The 15,124-nt window shown below is 35.4% G+C and overlaps 1 non-coding gene across 1 annotated transcript; it reads left to right on the top strand.

Annotated features, from left to right (window-relative positions):
- The first annotated feature begins 14,828 nt into the window (after positions 1-14,828).
- On the top strand, positions 14,829-14,901 carry Trnaa-ugc (transfer RNA alanine (anticodon UGC)). The gene has a single exon. It is a non-coding gene; the product is annotated as a tRNA-Ala (tRNA).
- The last annotated feature ends 223 nt before the right edge of the window (positions 14,902-15,124 follow it).

Genomic DNA, 15,124 nt, shown 5'->3' with positions numbered 1-15,124 from the left:
GGTAAATGAATGGACCTGGAGAATATTATGCTAACCAAATAAGCCAATCCCAAAAAACCAAAGCCTGAATGGTTTCTCTGATATATGGATGCTAATTCACAATAAAGGGGTGGGGGGATAGAGGTAATTTGGACTAGACAGAGGGGAGGTGAAAGGAGGGGAGGGGCTATGAGGGTAGGAATGATAGTAGAAAAACTCAGACATGATTGCCCTATGTGCATACATGATTACATGACCTTGTAACTACATCATGTACAACCAGACTAATGAGAAGTTATACTCCATTTATGTATGATGTGTCAAAATGCATTCTACTGTCATGTATAACTAATTAGAACAATAAAAATATATTAAAAAAGAGTTTGGTTGCAAAAATTATATATATACTTATGTATATCCACATGATTTGTCGTATGTGATAGCAACTGTTATATGATATATAGACTAAAAATGATTCTCATTGTTTATGAAAATTATGTTCTATAAAGTCTCTATGAACATTAAATTAGCCAATACTGAAACATTGCTCCTAGGAGAAATATAGGCTTCCTAAAAGCCTTTGGTCACAACATTTTTATCAACCAATCACTACATAACTTTTTAATGCATTTTCTATATAAAGATATTCTAATATATATTATTAATTCATTAATCTCAAATTGATGGAAATAGTACTGTATCTTATGCCTGAAAAGGGCTTATTTAACACATGTATTTTTAATATGAGGCACATGACAGTGTTATTGCCCTTAGGAACACTAGACAGAACTTCAGTTCTATGTTGAGAACCATTTTAAACAGAAATCAGCACAAAAGCCATTAGACCTTGAGAGTATTTGCTTAACATAGAAATTCTGAATTTCAATATTCTTGGTGGGGGTGGTCCTCTTGTCGGAAGGAAAAAGAGAAATTCAAACATAGGGTACACCCTGGTTGAGAAGCAAAATAGGAAAGCATTCTCACAATAAACTGGCATCCCAGCTACACCCTCAGTGTCAAGGCAGCTCAATAATAAACCATCCTTCATTATTCTGAATCTCAGATTTACATCTCCTGGTTGGTCTAGCGACCTAGATGCACTGAATTTGAGTTTAGATGATCCTGGCCTTGTAGTGCCCACAGGTGTTGACAAAAAAAAAAAAAAAAAGTTAAAACCTTTCTGTGACTAAAGTAGCTTTATTATAGATTCTCATTATTCCTGCAAATGATTTTTTAAATATGATGACTAGCATCAAATAAAGGATAACCAGACACATATATACACAGAAAGATACCATGAGCAAGAAACATCAAACTAAACAGACCCACAAAGACTGTAAATGATGGTGTCATCTTGCATACTAAAAAGCAACCGTGCTTTAATGTATTTAAAGAAATTAAAGAAGCTTAACAACATATGCAGGGAATAATATTGACAATGAGATGGGAAAAGACTAAGGTCAAAAAAGAAGCATGTGGGGGGCAAGCACTAATGACAACAAAATTTTGAGGAAAGAAGAAAAAAATTCTCTTTGTACCCACAAATGTCTTTAAAATGAATAAAACCAGTAATAACACATTTTTATCAAAATGCATGATTAAGCACCTACTGCACAGCAGATATCTGTTGTTTTTACATGTTTATTTTCCATTTCTTCCCTCCTCTAAAACAGCAATCTTATTTCCTTAAGGGGTTACCATCCCTGTCCATTTACAAGGAAGGCCTACCTTCTTCCATACTCTAAAAGTAGTAATGTGACCCTAGCCCAACATTGACACATTCCATTCCCCTGGTCATTATGAATGATTCTGGAGTGAGACTGTTTACCAAGACAAAAGAAACTCTTGCTGGAACTCCTGCAAAAGCTGGAACCATGGAGGTTGCTAAACTGGGAGCCTGAAATCTTGGAGCCATGGATAGAGAGATCATCTGTGAAAGCCCAAACCAGGAAAACAAAAGTCAAAGAACAAAAATAGGTTCCTGCTGACATCCTTTAAATGTAGTAGTAGCATCTGATCCACAGACCTAGATAGTATGGTGGTATTCTTTTTTTTCCTATACAAACATACGACAATAGGCTTCTTTTGGCATATCTGATTTGCCAGCAAATCTACTCCTGTGCTTTAGGGTCATTATTCAGTAAAATAGGATTATTTGAACACAAGTACTGCAAAACAAAGTCAATCTGATAACTGAGACAGATACTACGTGCCTAATTCACAAGTAGCATATATGGTGTGGATACGCTGGATTTTACATTTAATATTTTTAGACTGTAGTTGACAACAGGTAAATAAAATACAGAAAGTAAAAAACCAAAGATATGGGAGATTACTGTGCCTAGACTCTGCCATCATAGCAGCCTTGAGAGGACCTTTAGGAGTGATAAGGTCACGAGGCTCCACCTTCATGAAAGGATTAATGCCATTATTACAGGGGCAAGTTAGCTATGGCAAGAGTTGGTTCCTGATAGAAGGAGTTTGGCCTGACTTCTTCTGTCTCTTACAGGCTCACTTGCCCTTCTTCCATCTTACATATAACACATCATATAGGCCATTGCCAAATGCCAGCTCTTGGACCTCTATGCCTCCAGAACCATTAGCTAACTACATTTCTATTGTGCGTTATTTACCCAATCTGTGTTAGTATGTTAGAGCAGTGGAAAATGAACTAAGACATATACCTAAAATGCCTGATATGATTCCATTTTAGGAATCAATACATTCTTGACCAGTTTGAATTGAGTTTCTATATGTAACTTGAAAACAAAATATTCTTTGTGCTTAAGAGCTATATTCAGAGGCCTAAGCTAGGTACCAAGGATAAAACATCTGAAAGAGAGAAAAAGAGTCCATCAATAAAAGAGAAAGAAAAATTTAAATATAGAAAATTCAGATAATGAGACTGATCTATTGCCAATCTATTCTTTTAGAATCTCCTTCTACTAAGTCTTCATGGCGACTATCTATTACCCCTCCATGGCACTTTAAATATTTTACTTTGTATTATAGCTTACTTTGTATATCTTTGTGTCTCTTACAAACCTGCAGGCCTTTGGGAGCAAATAATCATAGAATTTCAGAGTTATAAAGTACCTTGGACCAATTTAGTAGAGCTTTCTTATTTTATAAATTAAGGTAAGGACCATGTTTTTTATCTTTGGTATCCTAGATGAATCCAGGAGTTAATAATAAAAATTGAATGAAGAAATGAGTTCATGAAATGGAAAAAATGAATATAGCAAAGATGAATTATGAAGAAATATAATAAAAAAGTTTATGTATTTGGGTAAGGGAGAAAAATTAACACATATTAAAGAGGAAAAGAATAAGATAAAGCAGAATGAGAATTTTGAGCAATACCTGAGTGATTGTGTATGTCTCCATTTCTGAGCCCATTATGTTGCTTTTCTTTTAGAATATTGACCCTTTTAGTTTCTATGTTCTTACGAAAATAATAAAATTTATTTTTTAAATACCCTGAATATACACCGAACTGTAGGAGAAATTTACACTGGATGTATTCTTTATCCTGGAATGCAATGGATTAAATCATGGAAGTAGGATAGAGATTGGAAACACACTTGACTGAGTAGTGATGGGCTTATGGGAGTTCCTCTGGATTGTCCTGGTAGATTGTATTGTCATTCTAAATTATTTGCTTCCCCTTTCCTTTAGGATAATTATCTTCTCTGTTGTTATGGAATGTGCTGTGACTCCATGTGGGAGGAACATACCACCCTGCCTTATTGACATCAGTCTTGGCCTTGCAACTTGGTTTTGTCAACAGCATGTGTGGCCAAAATAGAAGCCGAAGAACTTTCATGTGTTTCCCTTGCTGTCTTTCTTCATGTGCTAAGAATGACATGTTCCAAATAACAGGTGCTCCTTTATCCTGGATCCTGGACATGTACAGTATAGCTACAGCTGATCATCAGACACCATTGTTATTCAAACTTATTGAGATTAGGGGATCATTTGTTTCTACAGCAATGCTGGCTTATACACCATTAAATTGCCTTTGAGACATAAACACTAATATTTTAAGTAACTCCTAAAATACTTTGTTTATAGCATGACATATTCTGAGGTAAAACTGATTCAGAAAATAGTGCAACATTCAAAATATAATCTTGTCTATCATTATAAACCTGTTTTATTTCTCAAAGCCTATGTTGTACATTAAAAAGAAGCATGAAAAATCCATAGTTTGCATATTTCACAGAGACAGTGTCTTAGAATGCAATGATAATCATCATCATTTTCTCAGCTGAAAATTGCTTTGCTCTCATTGCAGGGAAAAAATAGACTTTACTTTTAAATGTTAAAAAATAAAAATCATAAGGCCAGTCTGTGTGTATAGGGGGAGACTACCCTTTTCTTCACCACTACCACCATAAAAATATTTACAGACTATAAATATCTTGGTTTCAGGACCCAACTGGTCATCTGATAGTTCAGTAATGGTCTCAGTGCAGAAAGAAAAATATGTTTCTTGGTTTTAGAGGAAGGAAAAGGAAAACAACCCCAATGGTTGCATTTTTTAATTCCAAGCTGCAAAGGAAATGTTTTCCTTCATGAAAAACCAGTGAAGCAAGACTCCCTTGAATTTTTATATAAAACTCAAAAAATAAAAAATAAAAAAGCCATAGATTATAAGATAGTCGTAGTTCAGAAAAGGTGGGGGATTCATTTTTAAAAGGTGGTGATTCTGAGCCCGAATACCACCAGGAATATGGTATGTACTCTAGTATGTAGAGATACAGCCAGCCTGTTATAATACAGTCCTTTTCTTCAAAATCATCAAAATTACTTTCCCCCTAAATCTAAGAAAGACTACATGTTCCTCCTTTCTTTTCAAATCAAAGGAAAAGAAAAGAAAGTGAGAACTAAAACATGAAGGGATGGCTCTTATAGTTCACTTGAATTTCACTTCCAAAGACTTTTTTCCCTCAAAAAGGCTAAATAGGCATAAAAAAAAATAATAAGAAAAATATGCTGTTCACTGCATCCTGAATCCTCATCTTTCAAACTGGACCTGTTTGCAAGTGTCAGTTGGAACTGCCAACTGTGGAAGCCATACTCCTGCTGGAAAGTCCTAGTACAATAATATCATATTTCTCCTGCAGAGCACCCATTGCAATTTGCTAACATTCTGAAGGTGAGAGGGCAAACTTACACTGCCAGCTGTACCCACCAAGTGGATTTGGGAAGATAAAACTTTGTAGAGTGCTCAGAGAGAGAATTTTTAGATTCCAAATGTTTTCTATTTTGTGTGTGTGTGTGTGTGTGTGTGTGTGTGTGTGTGTGTCTGTTTGTGTGTTTTTATAGACATATTCATCCATCAAATGAGGGGTTAGGTTTCCTTTCCTGTTTGGGAAGGAATCTGTTCTTTCCCTCTCTTTTGGTGGCAATTCATTATTTTTTGCAAGATTAATCACTAGCCATAAATCTCATGTGTCTAAGATACTTGGCCTGCTCTTTGCTGCATCACTGTAAAATATTAGTGAATCTAATTTAACAGATTGTGTCATCCAATGTATGCATTTTTGAAAGTGGAAGCCAAATGTAAGTAAATTGAGTTGGCAGACTTCTAAGAACCAGAGAGCTGTATGAGGTAGTTTGGACTGAGTACAATCTCAATCCTGGCCATTGTGCTCTTTCATTTCAGTGACCAAATTCTCTAATTGCAAGCCCCTGGCTTGAAAGAGACTAGTCTTCGTTTACCATAAAGGAACATTATGCAGCCCAAAGAAATGGAATTTGCAATCTTCCAATCTTTCTTGGAATTTTCAGTGCACAGTTGCTTTGCTCCCAAAGAGATTCACATTACAGGCGTGTGTTCCTCCATCTCCAACCATAACAGCACCCCACGAGGTCCAATTATGTTACTTGGAAGAGGAGGTGGCATCCCCTTTTTCCATGTCTGTCCCCCTACATGTTTAACCAGGCCATTGTCTGTTGTTGGGGGTCATTAACTCAACCTGCTGTTAGGGATCCAATAGATAGCACAAATAGATAGTAGGTAGAGATTATGGTGAATTAGAGATCTTACATCCTACTCAGAGACAGCAGCCACTACTTAGCTCTCACCAAATCTTTTCCCATGAGAATTTGGCTTACTTTTGATTTTTCTCAAGATAAATGGTTTATTACTTCAGGTTCAGTCATGTAAAACAAGCAAATGCCAATTTTTATAACATATCCCAATTTCTGCATGTAGCTACCAAATTCAACATTTTAAAATACATACACATGTACACATTGCTTACCAATCAAGCCTGTGGACCTTCCATTTATGATAATGAGTGGCCACATTTCTCCAGATATATGCACGAGTAGAGTTAGCCTCTTAAAATAATTTACAAAGCTACAATCTCAACCTCTTTGGCATAGCAGGGTACATTCTACTTGCAACTTGAGGTTACTAAATTCTGTGATAATTCATTCATTTACTCATTCATCCATCAAACATTTATTGAGTACTTATGTTTGGGGATGGGTGTGCATAGAGAAGGGAGACAGAGCATCTGCCTCCAAGGAGCTTACAAACTACTCAGAGAGTGACATACAAACTAAGTTCTTACAAGTATAGAAAATTTACTGGAATTTGTAGAATGCAAAGAGACAAACTGTCATTAGGTCCTTTTGAAAATCAGTTCTCAATACATCAGTGGTGCTTAGCCTTTCCCCAATCTCCCATGCCCTACTTAACCCACACCACCCACTCCTCATATCACATGTTGCATATACTGAAGGAGTTCATGGCTGCCCCATGCTCACTAAACTCCATTACTCTACCAAATTGTATATGCCCAGAAGCCAGTTATTTTTATATACCACCTTTTCAGACACTCTGTATGTGAGTGGGCAGAGTAACTTAAGATGGAAGACAAAGAGAGTATTTCTCATTGATTTCACTTTTCTCGTTTTGATTTCACTTTTCTCGTTGTGATTTCTTCCTTATCCTCAATTCTTTCTAATCTTCTTACCTTCCCATTCATATCTTATATATAGGAAGAACACAGCAATACATTTGGAATGACTTTTAGCCACTAGAAAATAATGCAATTAAATTCAATCTCTAAAAAATTAAAAGTATGTCATATGCTTTGAGACTTCCAATTGTAAATGCTAAAATAAAAACAGGTATCCAAATATACTAGACTGAGAAAGGAAGTTACAATGAAAATACTTTCAGATGTTTTGGAAACATTATATCTCTGTAATTTACAGCTGAGTTTTGGGTCTCTATGGTTTTAAATCAATAGGTCAAGAGATTTGGGGTATTTTTTTTATTTCTAGGATAGAAGATATTGATATCCTCTGGAATAAATTATAAGGCATATTTAAAGGCTGGATGGTGTGTATTGGGTACTTTCTATGTTTCAGACACTATGTTAGATTATTTAAAGTCTGATTTAATTCTTACAGTTAGTAGTTAGTGTTGCTACATTTCCAGAGAAAGAAACAGAACTGGGAAAATTGAGTGATCTGTGCAGAATCACACACTAGAGAGTGACAGAGTATATATGCAGACCCTGGGTCCTTGCTCCTCTCACTATACTACACTGCTACTTTAAAGCTCACATTGAATAGATTCTGGCTTACTCATTAAGCCAACAGAGAAATACAGAAAACAGTTAACAACTTCAAATATGGATTTATCTTTAAAAAAATTTTGTAGTTGTAGATGGACAGAATACCTTTATTTTATTTGTTTATTTTTATGTGGTGCTAAAGATCGAACCCAGAGTCTTACACATGCCATGCAAGTGCTCTGCCACTGAGCCACAGCCACATCCCAAATATGGTTATATCTGACCAATTTTTCTTAATAAGGCTAATATCTTTTATCAGACATGAAATGCCAATGAATTCCTTCCCTGGTGATAGCAGAATATGGTTAAGAAGCTCAAACATAAGATATTATCAATTATTCTCTTACAGTGTTGCAGGAGTAGACTGGCTTCCCTGGGAGAGACTGAAGATGGATGAATTTGATGTATATTCATTTTATCATTGGTTGCTATTAATATCAACTATCAATGCACCAATGCTATTCAGTTTTCCCCCAATTCTCCTTGGCCTAGCTGCTTTACTTATCCCTATCCACTGCACAGATCACATGCATTAATTAATGCATGTACTAAAGAAGTTATGTGTGTCTATTCTACATTTTATACTGAGTAAGTTTCATTACTTTATCAAACTAAAATATGCACAGAAATCAGCCATATACCACCTTCTTTCATTCTCAAGTCTACATTGAAAAATGAAGATTCTATGGTCACCTGAAAATTCAGAGGATGTGGTATAAAGTAAGTTAACCTCCCAGTTACCTGCCATTGATTCATAGACTAGAACTCTAATGAGACAGAGCCTGGATATACTCCATTGCAACCACAGAAAAAAGTAGAGGAGCAAATATTTAGCATTAATTTCTAGTGTTGGGATGGACAGGGAAAAAAATCAAGGCAAGTCACAGTCACTTTCCTGTGACTCAGCCAATTCCTAACTCAAGTTTTTTTCCCCCTCAAATCCAAAAAGACTTCCTCCTATCCAAGATCTACTTTATTACTCCTTCCTAATATATGTCCACTGATTTTCACTATTCAGAATAAATCCAGGTATATGATGAGCCTTTGTCTGGTTCCCTCTTTATAGGGGCCCATGGTGGCAGGAGAATCTGTTTCCTATAAAGTGTGACCACATTTCCATTGAACATTCTACTTCCAGACTCAGAGGGTCTGTGCTAATGAAACAGATTCCAAATGAAATATTCCCTAGACCCATGCCAGTGTGTTCTATTCTTTGATTTGCAGTCCTGATCCCTCAAAACTAGGAAATGTCACCAATATATTTCTAGGACATTTGTTCATTTACTTTGTGAAATTATTCTACATTTTCAAAAGGGAGAGTTGTGAACTTCTTGGTGTTTCCTTTAATTTGGTCCCATAAGCAATATATCTGGCAAAAATTCATTAAACTTTGTAAAATAAGAATGGTCTTCTTCCATGTATGCATGTACCTTCACATTTGTATTCTTTTGTTAATTTCAGTGGAAGAATTCTATGATACCTGTGTTCATGAAGTCATTATCCCCAAAATCTTTTACTGAGATTTCTTCTGTTTGTTGCCTTCAGGTACCATACCCAATCTCCCTCTTCTGTGTTTTCTGATGTTCTAGGAGCTTATGTGTCCAGAAAAGACTACTTAAAATTACATGGAATTTAAATATTCTATTTAATAAATATCCCAATTAAACACTCCAAATTTCCTTAAGTCTGTAAATCCATCTTAAAATACTCTTTTGTTTCACCTATAAATGTTGTAATTTATAGAAAAATAACAATAATTTTCAGGAGAAAAATTAATGTTTTCTCAACTGAAGTTAGCATAGACTACATTCTAATGTCAATTATTCAATTCATGGACTTAATTTCCCTAAGCAAATTTTCAAGTGCATTTTTTAGATTAGTATATGCTAATCTTGATCAGATAAACACACATAATTACTAACAATTCCTTCCTAAAACTCTTTCAGCTAATAAAGTGTGGGGTGGGGAGAAAGAGAGAGATTTTGTGTGTGTGTTAATTACGAAGTTATCTTAAATTTCCTATAGTCTTTTAAAACTTAAGCAAACTCCCTTAACTTTCAACTGAAAAATCATAAGCCTAGCATCATTTACCTTTTCTAAGTTGAAATCTCAGGGTTCATGACAAGGATTAAAAATTTTCTAAAAGTTCATAGTCTCTTCATCATTACAAACTATTTATATAGCAAACATACAGAATACTCTTAGATCAATACAAAATAGGCTTGACTTTCTCATTATGGGAACGATATAATTAATAAGATGAATTCAAGAGCTACATATCAATCTCCAGGCCCCCAATGCTGAGACTTCACATTCTTTTCAAACAACAATGGAACAGATGAAAACTTACCATATATTAGGCCACATAAAAACCTCAATAAGTTCTACAAAGCAAAATTTAAAAGACAAAATATAGTAAATTTTTAAATAATAAAGAACAAATAAAAGAAAGCTATTGGTTGAGAAATTTAATTTTTTATAATAATGATTGGGTAAGAAAAATCAAAACTGTAATAAAAAAATACTTTTAATAATCATACTTCATACCAACACACAATCACTGGGAATATCTCTCACTGAATCTCCTTACTACTATCATTTGTCTCCTAATCAGTCTTCCTCTTTCAAAATCACTTTAGTACTGGTGCATCATTTTCTGCTCCATCACCTGTTCTCATCATTCTTGGTTAATTTTAATTTCATGTAGATAATTCATTCAAAATCCTGGAAACTTAGTTTCTTGACTTTCTCAATTGCAAGAATATTTCTTTCACAACTAAAGAAAAGAACATTCTTTTTGTTTGCATTGGAAATATATTACTACAGTATTATCCTGGTATTATATCATCCATTCCATAATACTTAGTCTACAAGACATAGAGTAATTTCAATAAGTTTGCTTGACTCTATCTTCTATCTACTTATTTTATTTTTCATTCACTGGCAATTCAGAGTATTCCCTTTATAGAGAATTGTAATGAAATTAAGTACTGAAAGGTAATTGAAAAAAACTCTTAACAACCATTTTTAAACGAATATGTTAAAAACTCCATATGTAAGTATCTGATTTCTGTTGTCATGATGAAACCATTTCAAAACTCAAACTCTCATAGCAGGTACTGTGTCTGCTATGCAGGACACATAGTTTAATTTATGATTGGCTGACTGATGCAGTTAATTTCATCAGCATTTCCACTAACAGCTACTCAACATCAAACACGTCTGAGAAGAATAGTAATGAAATATTGATAATGACATAAGATGTCATGCATCTCTGAGGAGACAATATCTTGTTGTAGAAAGAAAATTAACAAATATGAGAGTATAAGAAAATTGATAATGACTAAATATGTGGGGGTACAAGATAGATATTGTATTAAGCTGCATATATACTTCACCAACATACTGTGAGTTACCCAACAAGGTTTATTTTTCTCACATAAGAACAAAAAAAAGAAAGAAAAGAAAGGCTGGCTATAGGTAGGCAGCCGTACAGTTGGTAGAGTAGCTCCATGATGTTATCAATATGTCCAGTTTCCCTCTCTTTCCACCCTTCCACCCTTAGCATTTAGCTTTTATTTTTTTTTTTGTCCGTTTTAAAAACACCAGATCACTGCTCCATCTGCATCTTCTGGTCCAAGTTCTAGAAAAAGAATAAAAGAAGCACCCAGAAGAAAATGTGATGCCATGTCTAAATCAGGAAACCAATTTCTAGACATCCATTTATATCTCCCTGATTGGAATATTACCATTCTTGCTCCAAAAAAGCTTCCCAGAATAAAATAAGGATTCCACAAGAAGAAAGAAAGAGAGAGTGGATGTTAGGAAGTTGATCATTTTTGCCTGTCATACTGAGAGTGGAAATAAGGGAGAAAATTCTTGGCAAGTATTATTGGAAAAGGTTTCATGGAGGAAATGGAAGAAGAGCTAGATTTTTTTTATAACTGGTGCATTATAATTATACATAATAGTGGGATTGATTATGCCATATCTATATATCCATATAACATAATTTAATGAATCTCATTACCTACTATTTCCCTTTTCTCTCCCCTCCCTTTTCCCCCGATCCCCTTACTCTGCTGGTCTCCTTTCTATCACTACTTTTTAAATTGGTGCATTTTATATATATATATATATATATATATATATATATATATATATAAAACAATGGGATTTATTGTGATATATTCATACATGGACATAGCATAATTGGTTGATTTCGCTTCCCACTATTTCCCCATGCTATCTCCCCTTCTCCCTCCCCACCTCTCAATCTCCTTTGCCTGCTCTATTGGTTTCCTTTTATATTTGTGATGTAACTTTTTTTATTCTTTTTTTTTCTCTCTAGCTTCCACGTATGAGAGAATACATTTGACCCTGGATTTTCTGAATCTGGCTTATTTCACTTAGCATAATGTTCTTCAGTTTCATCCATTTGCCAGCAAATGACATAATTTTGTTCGTCTTTGTGCCTGTGTAAAAATCCATTTTCTTTTGTTGTTCATTTGATGACAGGCACCTAGGCTGGTTCTATAACTTGGTTATCACGAATTGTGCATGCATGTATCGTTAATAGTGTGATGATTTTAGTTCTTTTGGATACATTTTAAAAGATGGTGGCAGTTAGATATCCAGAAGAGGACAAACTAGTTTATTCCACTAGCTTAAAACAGAAGATGAAAGTAAGTTTGAGTGAGTAACATGACCTATTCAGGTGGTAGATTAAAAAGGATACTGTGCCAGGGGGCAATGCAGGAAGACTAAACTAGCAGAATGAATTCAAGTTATGGAGCTCTTCAATGGCAAAACTTTGGACTTGACATGGAGCACATTAGGGATCTACTAGAAGTTTTAAAGCAAGAGGAAGAATGTATTTAACTAATAGTTTAAGAGAAGCATGCTGTGGTTGTAGAATGTGGCATAGCTGAAAATGGAAATATATTGGATTGATTTGCTTATGAAGTCATTAAATAACATGCAAGTGTTTTCACTGCAGCAATTAAGGTTATTGCTCAACTGAATGTCTTCGAGTTATCCTAGCACAGTGTTTCCTAACTAATGGTTCACAAACTGGCAATCGTTCATGATGTACTTTCTTATCTTCCCAAAAAATGTGCTATCAGTTCTTGGAGACTTCATGAACAATCACATCAGAACAATATTGTCACTATATTTTTTCAACATTTGAGTCATTCTCTACCTTAGATTGTGGCAACTGAGCTTTTGAAAAGGAAATATAAGTGGTGGTTTTTAAAAAGCAGGCCATTTTTATTTTGGTCAACATGTTTAAAGTTAAGAGTTGACAGTATCCATGTGTGCAGAAGTGTGTGAAGATTAATTTTCATGCCAGTGTCCTTTTCAAACGCTGTGCATCCAAAGTCTGGCTTAATGGCCTGACTCACTTTCCATGCCTTCTTCTATTCCTCCACTCCCCATCCCCGGGGCAACTTGGATTTCTGCTTCAGGCTGGAATTTAGCCCCACCTCCATTGTAAGGACCAACTCTTCCTTCTATTAGAGGAGAAATTCTGAAATAATAATCAAGTAGCTTAGTGATTCAGCAACCCAGTCATGAAGTCAGCGTTGGACAGGGTTAATTTTTTAATCCCTTCCTGGATGTTCAGTCCTCCTGGTGTTTTTCCTTATTGGATTTTGATGCACAACCCAGTATTCTTTTCTTCCAAAGCTGAGGTCCTACCTGGAGGCCATTGGTCCTCCTGAAGACCAATGTCGTATGCCAAAGTCCCAATCCTATCTACCCTTTGCTAAGCCTTCTGATGTTTTCAACATTCTTGCTGACATTTCCAGCTAGTGGTAGTTACTAAATTCCCAGGAGCTCATCTGCCATTATTTATTTCCTGTTTCATATTGCTTAGAGTTGTCTGGTCTCTTGAATCAAGTCTGTTGGATAGCTGGCTGCTAACCACAACCCTAATTCAAATTTGTTCTTTATTTTTATAAATATTGACATCTCAGGGCCACTCTACTAGCCTCTTGTTTGTGAAAGGCTACTTTTTCTCATAATATTAATACATTTTTATTAGTTACATTTTCCATTCTCTACCATTCCAAGGGGTTATCTGGGCCTTTAGTATTTCCTTGACCCAGAAGATTTTGCTGAAAAGGCAGAAACTACTTGAAGAAGATAATCTCAAGTGGGTAGAAGAGAGAGATGTGTAGTCTATGGGGACCCAGATCCATGTGAGGGAGCATCCCTGGGAGTTGACCAGACCACAGAGGGAATGGCTGTGTGAATTACCAAAAAACCTAGGAACAGGAATCTCTAAAGCCTCCCACATACAGGAGTGATACTGATACGGCCCAGCCACAGAAATGTAAAGAACCAGTCCAGCTGGGACAGAGTTTTCCCAGCTGTGGGCAGGATAGACCAGTGATGGAAGGGAGCAACAAGAAGGACACTGATCATTCCTCCAGCCACTGCAATAGAGGTTCAAAGAGGGATGTAATTTGATTTTTTTTTTGAGAGAGAGAGAGAAAGAGAGAGAGAGAGAGAGAGAGAGAGAGAGAGAGAGAGAGAGAGAGAGAGAGAGAGAGAATATCTTTTTTTTGTAGATGGACACAACACAATGCCTTTATTTTTATGTGGTGCTGAGAATCGAACTCGGGTCCCACCCATGCTAGGCGATCGCTCTACCGCTGAGCCATTAATCCCAGTCCCTTAATTTTTAAAGTTAAAAAAAATACAAATAAAATATGAACTTAGTTTTCAAGGAATGTTAAGTCAAATGTGGAAGATAATATAAATACATATATAATAACTTAAGGTATAAATAAATATCAACAAATAAATAAACAATCATCTATAGCATAATATGACATAGCAAAACAAACCTTAACATGGTATATTGAATGTGCCACTAAAGATTTTTAAAAATTACCTCTGATGGGAAGAATCAGTAATATTTTTATGGAGAACTAAGATTGATCAAAACTCAAATAAGCAAGACAATCTCAATCAGGCATAGAACAAAGATATTTAAGCAACACTCAGTGGGAAGTCCACTTGACTGGGACTTCTGATTCCTCAGGTGTCCTAGGAGGTGACAGACAAAACAGGGTTTATTGATACTGTTCTGCTGACAGGTTGTATAGAGTGTGCAAGGTGATGATAAGAACCATGCTAGCAATGTGGAAGGCTGAGTCCTGATAGTCCTGATGAAGAGCCATCAGGACTGTGTTTAGAAGTAGCTAGGACATATACACAAACTAATTTTTATCTTGGGCTGGGGATATAGCTCAGTTGGTAGAGTGCTTGCCTTGCATGCACAAGGCCCTGGGTTCAATCCCCAGCACCACCAAAAAAAAATTTAAAAATGAGAAATTATACTCCCTCCCCCCCCAAATTTTTATCCTGTTTATAACAAACAGTAGAACTAATCTACCTAGAATAAAATTTGTAACAGCTAAAATGTGAGATTTTCTATTCAATTTGAGAGTTAGACGTAGCAAAAATATGGGTTGAACCCACTTGAATCAAAATGTGAAATATGATATATCAAGAACTATGTAATGTTTTGAACA

This window comes from Ictidomys tridecemlineatus, chromosome 7, assembly GCF_052094955.1.
Source record: "Ictidomys tridecemlineatus isolate mIctTri1 chromosome 7, mIctTri1.hap1, whole genome shotgun sequence".
NCBI lineage: Eukaryota > Metazoa > Chordata > Mammalia > Rodentia > Sciuridae > Ictidomys > Ictidomys tridecemlineatus.
This window is presented reverse-complemented; position numbering and strand designations above follow the sequence as displayed.